The 9,945-nt window shown below is 48.9% G+C and overlaps 1 protein-coding gene across 1 annotated transcript in view; it reads left to right on the forward strand.

Annotated features, from left to right (window-relative positions):
* Positions 1–9,711, forward strand: part of LOC116068443 (translation initiation factor IF-2-like) — a 121,577-nt gene extending 111,866 nt beyond the window's left edge. The window contains exon 5 of the mRNA XM_031337982.1: positions 9,357–9,711. The gene's annotated coding sequence lies outside the window, so the exon portion shown is untranslated. The remainder of the gene's footprint in view (positions 1–9,356) is intronic.
* Positions 9,712–9,945: the final 234 nt, after the last annotated feature.

Consider the following 9,945-nt stretch of genomic DNA (forward strand, 5'->3'; position numbering starts at 1 on the left):
TCCATTTATCTATTTTATTGTCTATCTGTCCATCCATCCATCCATCCATCTAACCATTCATCTGTCCACCCATCTGTCCATGCATGCACGCGCCCATCTACCCTTCCAGCCATCCAGCTGTCCATCCATTTACTGGTCCTTTTTTCTTCTTTCTCTTCACTCATCCATCTGTCTTTCCTTTTATCTTTCCTACTTGCCACCTACCCACATATCTACTGGCCCTTCTTTCCTTCCCCCACTTTTCTTGTAATTTTCTCTATCCTTCTAACCACCCATTCATTCTCACTTCCTTCCTTCTATCTGTCTATCCTTCTGTCTTTCCTTTCACCCATCAATCCATCCATCCAGTCCATGGAACAGTGTTGGGTCCCCTCTTTCCCCATGGGTGAAGGAAATAAACCGCTCCCCAAGTCTAAATTGTGGGAGGTGACAAACTCTCCAGTGCTGCCCACATGGGGTCTGCAGGTGCTTTCCAGTGGCCAACACTCCCAGCTGTGAGGAAGGAACCCATCCTCCATAACCCCCAGGGCCACTCAGGGCAAGTCAGCAGAGCCAGTATTGAAAACAGTATGACATGACCTCTAGCTCTCTATGAGGATGTAACTGGATTATTAGAGTATTGTCATAGGCTAGCAGGGAGGTCAAACCATTGTTGAGGACAAGATGGCTTGGTGGGTACTTATCTGGAAAAGGGACCTCACGGTTAGGGAATTCCAGAGCACCAGAAGTCGTGAAGTGGAGCCAAGTTTATTCTAGAAAGGGTCAGGCAATATTCTACATGTTGAGAGCCAGAAAGTAAGTCAGCAATGTTTTATAGGTTCTTGTCTGTCTGTCTGTCTGTCTGTCTGTCTGTCTGTCTACCTGTCTGTCTATCTTCCAATCCATCCATCCATCCATCCATCCATCCATCCATCCATCCATCTATCTATCTATCTATCTATCTATCTATCTATCTATCTATCTATCTTCCCATCCATCCATCCATCCATCCATCCATCCATCCATCCATCTATCTATCTATTTATCTATCTATCTTCCCATCCATCCATCCATCTATCTATCTATCTATCTATCTATCTATCTATCTATCTATCTATCATTGGGGGGGTGTTGAGGCAGGGTTTCTCCGTGTAGCCCTGGCTGTCCTAGAACTTACTCTGTAGCCCAGGCTGGCCTTGAACCCAGAGTTCTGCTTACCTCTGGGTCCTAAGTGCTGGGATTAAAAGCATGTGCCACCATACCACCCAACATATAGGTTCTCATGGGTGAAGGGAAGGACATATAAGTTATTATTGACAAAATATAACAACTGGGTACAATGCTTCATAAGCACCTCCCAGCAAGAATAATAAAATTCTCTTTTTTATGTATTTAATCTTTTTGTGGGGGAGAGGTACACACACCGCAGCACCAGTGTGGACGTCAGAGGACAACTTACAGGGGTTGAGTTCTCCTTTCACAGTATGGGTCCTGGGGATTGAACTCCCATTGTCAGGCTTGGCCCCAAGAACCCACTGAGCCTTCTCACCAGCCCAAGAATGCTATTCTCTGAAGGAATTGTGGGAATGAAGCCGTGCTGAGCTATAGTCTCTGTCTCCAATGGAATCACACTTTCACGTCAACTCCGCCCTAGGCCTACAGACCTCACCAGGCAGGATTAGGACAGATCGTGTGGGCCACCGTCTGCACCCTCTCATTCAGATAACTCTCCACCCTGTGTTACCTAGGGAGCACCAGGCGAAGAGGGCAGTGCCTTTGACCTTGGGATCCAATTGGGAACTCTCAAGTAAACAGTAAGGCTGAATCAATATGTTGAGGACTCTTCAGCAGCCATGTTGGCAACTGGTGATAACAGAAAAGCTATCCTAGGATGGAACTTAGGGGTGCACTTACATTTGTACACTGTGAGTGCACACACACACACACAAACACACACACACACACACACACACACACACACGCACATGCACACGCACACGCGTGCATGTGTGTTCATGGGAGTATCTGAAAGGTGCCACTACCACAGGAGAGTGGCAGGGTTGCAGGGACCTTTGAAGAACAGATTTAGGGTTCAGAGTGAGGGTCCCCAAAGTCCCGAAGCCACCAAAGTGTGGTTGTGAAGTTTAAGGGAACAGAGATGGGTGGCCTGGATAGTGACGAGATCCTATATGGGACTTAGGATGGTGGCAGCAGATGGGATCCAGCAGTCTGGGAACTGTGGCCTCCAACCAAGCGCCAGTATGCACTGGACTCAATGCCAGTGTGGGGTGGGATGGCATGGGGAGGAGGGGTTGGGCCACTCCCCAAGCCTGGCCTGGCTTTTCCCGATGCTGACTGCTGTAGCCAACAACCAGGATCGTTTTACCTCCCATGGGTCTATGCTCGGCTCTCCTGGGAATGGTTCCCAGACAGGTACCCAGCCTCGTTCTTTATTTACTTCTGCCCAAACATCACCAGTGGCCTGGCGTGTGCTGTCCATAATTAACCTCTTCCCTCCTACTCTAGTTTTTCTTTCTGGCTTTGAATGTTGTCTCCTTCTGACTGGATGTCACCGAGGACGAACTAAGGCTGAACTCCTCGCTCCTGGGAATCTTTGTCCATCTGCTTCTGGCCCAATGCCTGGTACCTGCTAGCTGAGCCTCAGCCGGATGAATGATGGGTGTCTCAGACCACCTGTCTCCCACCAGAGGTACCCAGTATGGTTCCTGTTTTCAGATGCTTTTGCATTTAAGTCCCCTTTGTCACATTCTCACCTCATGACCTCCCCAGGGACATTTACCTTTGCTGAGCCACATTCCATGGTTCACTTCCTCGCCAAACATTTCCATCCGGCTGCACCACGCACACATCAGGATGCTAGGAAATGCCTGTGGGTGTCCAATATCATACCCCTGAAATGGTGCCCAGTACCCAACAGATGCACAAGTATTTTCTGGAAGTTTCTACTGAGTGGCCTGCACCATCAACCTGCTTCCCCATAAACACCAAGACTCCATTCCCAGCCACAGGAACACAGCGTCTGTGTTCACAGCCTTGGGTCAACATTAGCCAGGCCCTGGCATTTCCCGCTTCCAAAACCATGGTTGGTTTGAAAGTGAGGGAGCCCAGGGCAGGGAGGTACCCTGCTGGCCACAAGGCTGTTTTCACAGCTTCTCACGTAGCATCAGGAGCCTGCCAGCTTGATCCACACTGCGGCCTTGTTCCCTTCAGGCCTCTGCATGAACCCACCCAGGGGCCTGGCTTGCCTCACTTGCTGGCACTGGGCAGATCTGTGCCTGCTTTCCATCCCAAAGCAGCTTTGTGGGACGTGTGTGTGTGTGTGTGTGTGTGTGTGTGTGTGTGTGGACATTGGGGGTGGGCTGGTGTGGCTCTGATACCCCAGAGAAGCCATGCCCCTGAGCAGGATGTTGGCACCGGAAGCAGCTTTTACTGTTGCCTGGTGTGAGAACCAGAGTATAGGCATGAGGAGCTTGGGAGCTTTTGCTGTGTATGATAACATCCCAGCTAAGCCCGAGGGACTGACAGGTGGGGTGAAATCTCCCCATGGCTGACTGAGGCTCTCCCGGAGATGTTCTCTGAGGACTCTGGTCTGGAACCCTGTGGAGGTCACTCACACTTATGTTGGATGGCCAGTGGGAATGTGGACTCTTTCCAAGATGGCGACTTACCTCTAGGAGCAAGCTGTCAGGTGAACCACAGACAGCCGTGTCCTACGGTCCCCTGGAAACTAATACTTCTGGAAAACTGGGAACACTTCAGGACATTGGTGTAAACAGTGACTTTCTTTCTTTTTACTTTCTTCATTTTCTAAAAAAAATAGTCATTTTTTTGTTCTTGTTTTGTTTTTGTTTCTTGTTTGTTTTTGTTTTTTTCTCTGTATAGCCCTTGCTGTCTGTCCTGGAACTCACTCTGTAGACCAGGCTGGCCTCGAACTGACAAAGATCCACCTGCCTGTGCCTCCAGAGCACTGAGATGAAAAGTGTGTGCCACCATGCCTAGAGGCAGTGGCTTTGTAATAAGACCCTGAAAGTCCAGGCAGGACAAAGTATAAATAGACAGGCTGGATTATGTCATAGGAACTGCGTAGCAAAGAAAGCACTGGACGGAGAGAAGTCATAAACGACAGAGCTGGAGCACGTTCAGAGAGGGAGCGCGTGTGTACTCCTGTGTGTTACTGTATGTAGAGCTCAGAGGACAAGGGAATTCAGGGCATCACGCTTGGCAGCAAGCACCTTTATCTGCCAAGCCATGTTGCCAGCCCCTGCGTAATTTATTACTTATTGTTTCTGTGTCATTTTGAGACTGGACCTTACTAGGCAGCTACGCAAGCCCCTGCTGAACATCAGATTAAAAAGAAGTGCAGGTGCTAGGAGGCTGGCTCAGCAGTTAGGAGCCCCGAGTACTCTTCAAGAGGGTTAGAGTTCAATTCCCAGCACCCACGTGGCAGCTCGCAACTGTCTGTAACTCCTGTTCCAGGGACTCCTACACCCTCACATAGACATAAATGCAGGCAAAACACCAATGTACACTTAACAATTAATTAATATAAAAATTATGCAGTGAGGGAAGGGAACTTGGCTGGGGCTCATACCTTGAGAGTTTTTAAATTTTAAGTCATTTTTACAGACAGATCATTTATATACAGTAAGATAGACCATCAGACCATACCTCCTACAGTGGGTAAGTTTTGGCAAAGGTGCACACACCTCTCTACCCAGCAGCCCCAGGGGTGGAGACACAGCCTAGGTGATGAGCCCTGGCCTCATCATCTATACTGGAATATTAGATTCCAACCATTTCCTCTACCTTCTTAGCTTGACTTTTTTTTAATGACCCAACCCATATTACCCCTTGTCCCCCCAGGATTCGTACCTTGGTCTTCTTCAGGACTGAATAGTATTCCTTTTTGGCCTTGCACATGCCAAGAGATAGTTTGCTTCAAGCACTTGCAAGAACATCCATCAGACAGAAAGAAAAACACTGGGCAGGGACAGGGTTGTGGGGTAGGTGGGGAGACCTGCTTTCAGAGGGCTGGGACCCCACTCTGAGTTCCAAGATAATGGAAGGAGACTCTTAGCCCAGCCCAAGGCTGTTGTAACCCATAGGCTGGATGCCTGCAGTAGACACAGGTAGCATTGTTATTTGGACCAAAGCTGGCCACATTTTTAGAAGCATTTGTAGTTGTGATTTTTGTTGTTGCTGTTGTTGTTTAAGGGGGGTGTTGTTATTTTATTTTATTTTATATTTTGGTTTTTCGAGACAGGGTTTCTCTGTGTAGCCCTGGCTGTCCTGGAACTCACTCTGTAGACCAGGCTGGCCTCGAACTCAGAAATCTGCCTGCCTCTGCCTCCCAAGTGCTGGGATCAAAGGCGTGTGCCACCACCACCCAGCTGCTGTTTTTTTTTTTTTTTTTTTTTTTTTTTTTTTTTTTTTTTTTTTTTTAATTCCCTCTTCAAGAATGTCAACGTCTTAAGCAGTAACGGCCAAACTCTGGAGCTGACCCATCCGAGGTCCCTGTGAGCTCGGCAGCTCTAAATGGCTTTTCTGATCTAAGAGAGCAGAAAACTCAACGGCGGTCGCCATGCCTTCTGGGAAAGCTGTTTGAGCGGCTCTGTCATCTGTCTCTGATGTGATGCTGCTGAACACTCGGTCACCATGGGCCACCCCAGTTATTTACTATAAAGTCTAAATTTATAGAAATAATTTGCTTCCCAACGATAGGGTCCATGTCTCAACCACACACCAGCCTTTGGTGACCAGTGGCTGCCACATTGGGCAGCGTCCATGTGGACTGAGCCCATCACCATGGAAACCTAAGGGAGACTGATGCTTGGTATTCTTTAGATGCCTTGAGAACTGTCTGTCAAGAGTAGATAATGCAGCTGGGTGGCGATGGCCCATGCCTTTAATCCCAGCACTTGGGAGGCAGAGGCAGGTGGATTTCTGAGTTCAAGGCCAACCTGGTCTACAGAGTTGTGTTCCAGGACAGCCAGGGCTACATAGAGAAACCCTGTCTCGAAAAACAAAACCAAAGAGTAGATAATGCACTTGACATCCTAGGTACCAGGTACCCACCATTTGTGACCCCCAAGTGTGCTCTATGTCCAACCATGGTTATATTTGCCTGAGACACAGGAAGCTGCCTCTCTGTGAGAAGTGAGCTAGCCTCCTGCGTCTCAGCCTCCTCTTCCATCTGGGTGACAAATGACCTGCCCAGCAACAGATGACTCAAGGGCTTGACCGAGCCAGCTGCAGGCTGATCAAAGCTAAGCCAAAGGCCATGGGAATTGCTTTGAAGTAGGACCACAGAACCGGCATGGAATCCTCTCGCCGTGCAGAAGGTCTCCTGTGCCCTGAGAGAGTCCGGGAGAGCAATGTCAAAGGGTCAACATGTCACCAGCTTGCTTCCCCTGTTTGTTTGACTCCCTGGAGTTCTGTCTGCCATGAGGTGAAGTCCTGGGGGGGACCTTGTGTGCTGGCTGCTGTCAAAAGGGGGTGGTGTTGCTTCCCTGCAGTTTGGGGGACATCTGGCTGCCTGCTGAACCCAGTGCCAGCACAAAGGGTGAGAGGAGATTGTTGGCACTCTTATCCAATGATCTCTGAGACAGAGAAGCCCTATATAATATCGGTTTCTTAGCTAAATATGCTCACTAGGGTCAGGCCAGCAGCCACATAATGTAGGAGTCTATGGGACATCGGGGTTTTGAGACAGTGAGTGCCATATCTCAAAGGTCATATACAAGGTACAAGGTCACAACCCCCAGGTCATCCTGTGAGCCCACCCTGGCGCCTAGTCCTTCTGGAACTTGGATCCGCCCAGTCCCAATGCAGCCAGCGTGGCCGTGGGAATGAGCTGGGCATCAGCCAGAGAGAGCGTGGCCAGTGAGAAGCTGGGACCAGCAAGATTCCCGAGATGGGATCTAGACAGATTCCACAGTGGATGTCCGAGCTGTTTCTGTTTCTCGCTGGTAGCATCATGACGCCGAGTCTTTCTTTATCAACTGGGACTCGTGGGGGAAACCAGCATTCTATGGTGGTTCAGCAGAATGGAACACCCAAGAAAAGGTCTCCAAACACAGCTCAAACCCTATAGTGCCAGGACCAAAGGTCCCAGGCGGCTCTCCTCTGCCGGGCCTCTGCCCTTGCTTGAGTGGCCACGTTGGGCAGGCGGCCAGAAGGGGCAGTGTGGGGTTCCCCCGTCTGGCCTCTTTCCCTCCACCCTATAACTGTCATCAGAGACTTTTAGAGTATATAATGGATGCAAGGGGTGTTGCCACTTTGCACCCTGGCTCTGGAAACTTCCCAGTGCACCTACAAATTCATGGCAGGGTTGCAGTGGGCTCAGTTAATCGAATATGGAGAGGAAGGTGATGGCACCCCCACAAAGGGGAAAGTGACAACCATCAGGCCACAGAACTGTCGTCTGTTGGTTTGGTTTTTGCTGGATCCGCTCTCCTTTAGAAAGTGCATGTGTCACTCATCCCAGGGCGAGGACAGCTATCACCCAGGGAGGGGTAACATGTACTCTGTATGAGCACAAACCTACATCTCGAGCTTCCCGAGAGTAATTAGCAAGCCTGCAGATACATACCGCTGTTTTTCTTTCTGGCCCCAGAGTTAATGATCAGAAGTGAACCTCAAGCCTGTTCTCCTTTGGGTCTGCTTGCCTTTATAAGCTGTGGTCTCAGGGAACTGTGTTGTTCAGGCTTTGCACACACACACACACACACACACACACACACACACACACACACAGTGTGCAGCCCGGATGAATAAAGCCTTTATCCACAGTGCCCAACTCTTTCCCAAAGTGAGGCTTTAGGATAGCTTACCCAAAGAAAAAGAACATCTATAAATAATAAAATAAAAAGACATGTGTAACAGAGATGCCAGGTCTCGGGGAAGAGTGTGTCTCCAGGCCCACCGTCAGGAGTGAGAGAGTCTAACAGTTCAGCCTTGTGCTTCCTGGTAGCCAGGCCCCAAAGGGAAACTCTCCTTTCTCACGTGCAGAATGAAGAACACAAAAACTCCTGTTTATTTCTCATTCCCTGTCCTGAAATACATCTTATGTTGCGTCTTAATAAGGAATTATAGTGATTTTTGACAACTATGTGTCAGCAAGTGCATATACAAAACTCACTCTGTAGACCAGGTGACAAAGTAGAGGAATAACATTCCAGCCAAGCATGCATGGGCAAAGGCCCCACGGCAGGAACTGGCAGGAACCGGCAGGAAGGAGGGCCAGGGTGGCTGGCATAGAGGTGGCAGGTGTAGGGAGGTAGATGAGGCCCCAGACCCATCACGCTCAGTGTCCTCAAAGGAGAATTCTGCTTTATCCCATAAGCCAACCAGAAACCATGGACAAAGACCGGTGAGGCCAGGACTTGGGCTGGAGCATATGGGGTTAAAGATGCCTTGGGCAACGCTCTGTCTGTGTATCTAGCTGCACTCTGCAAAATTTACCATCTAAATGACAAATGAAACCTACCCTGTGTGACAGAAACATCAGTGCAAAGGAAAAATCTAGAATGGCGCCTCCCACTGGAAGAAAAAGATGTGTGTGTGCAAGTATGTCTCGAGACCAGACACTGACGCTCCGTGGCTTCCTCGATTACTCGAAAACTTCATTTTTGAGGTCCAGTCTCTCACTGAACCTGGAGCTCACACATTTGACTAGACCAGCTGGCCTGGAAGCCCCAGGGTTCTTCCTGTTCTGCCTCCCCAGAACCTTATTATCTTCTTCTTCTTCTTCTTCTTCTTCTTCTTCTTCTTCTTCTTCTTCTTCTTCTTCTTCTTCTCCTTCTTCTCCTTCTCCTCCTCCTTCCCCCTCCCTCTCTTCCTCCTCCTCCTCCTCCCCTTCTTCTTTGTCTTCTTCTTCTTCTTTTTCTTCTTCTTCTTCTTCTTCTTCTTCTTCTTCTTCTTCTTCTTCTTCTTTTTCTCCCTTTTCTTCTCCTTCTCCTTCTTCTCCTTCTTCTTCTTTGGTTTGTTTGTTTTTGGTCTTAGAAACAGATCTTCTCAGCATAGCCCTGGCTGTCCTGGAACTCACTCTGTAAATCAGGGTAATCTGCCTGCCTCAGCCTCCCCAGGGCTAGGATTAAAGGCCACTGCCACCACCATCAGCCGGCTTTCATCTCTCTTTTCTTATATTTCTGTTTTCTATGACCAAAGGCCACAATCCACAAGTACCACCAACACCAAGAGCTGGAGCACAAGTTACCTCTGCTCCCTCATTAGAACACTACCTCCTCTAGCATCTCCTACATTTGGGCCCCCCACCAGCAGCCTTCTGCATTCAGCTAGCTTCTCGTGTGAGGTGTGATGCTTCTGAGTCATGTGTGTCCTTGTGTGTGTTGTAGGTCCACTGCTGTGCCCTGCTAATCAGTCTTCCACGGAAGGATGTGCTGCAGTCTGCTTGTCTACTCACCAGTTGATGGACAGTTGGGCTGGTTATAAAAAGATGGCATAGGGCTGGTGAGATGGCTCAGCGGGTAAGAGCACTGACTGCTCTTCCGAAGGTCCTGAGTTCGGATCCCAGCAACCACATGGTGGCTCACAACCACCCGTAATGAGATCTGACGCCCTCTTCTGGTGCATCTGAAGATAGCTACAGTGAATTACGCCGGAGCCAGCGGGGCCGGAGTGAGAAGGCTGGCAGAAGTTCAACAGCAGCCACACACATGATGATTCATGACCATCTGTACAGCTACAGTGTACTCATACACATAAAATAAATAAAATAAATCTTTAAAAAAAAAAGATGGCATAATGTCATCAATCATGGCCTTAAGTATTTGCAGAGTTCCCTTCTATGGCTTCTGCCTGCCACTCACAGAGTCACAGTTACACTTCTGTTTAATCAGAGGTTCCAGCCTGGCTGTTTCTCAATGTTCTTTCCTCTGGCAATCCCATAAGTCATGTTTGAGAGTTCCAGTTGTTCTGAATCCT

This window comes from Mastomys coucha, unplaced genomic scaffold, assembly GCF_008632895.1.
Source record: "Mastomys coucha isolate ucsf_1 unplaced genomic scaffold, UCSF_Mcou_1 pScaffold22, whole genome shotgun sequence".
Classification (NCBI taxonomy): Eukaryota; Metazoa; Chordata; class Mammalia; order Rodentia; family Muridae; genus Mastomys; species Mastomys coucha.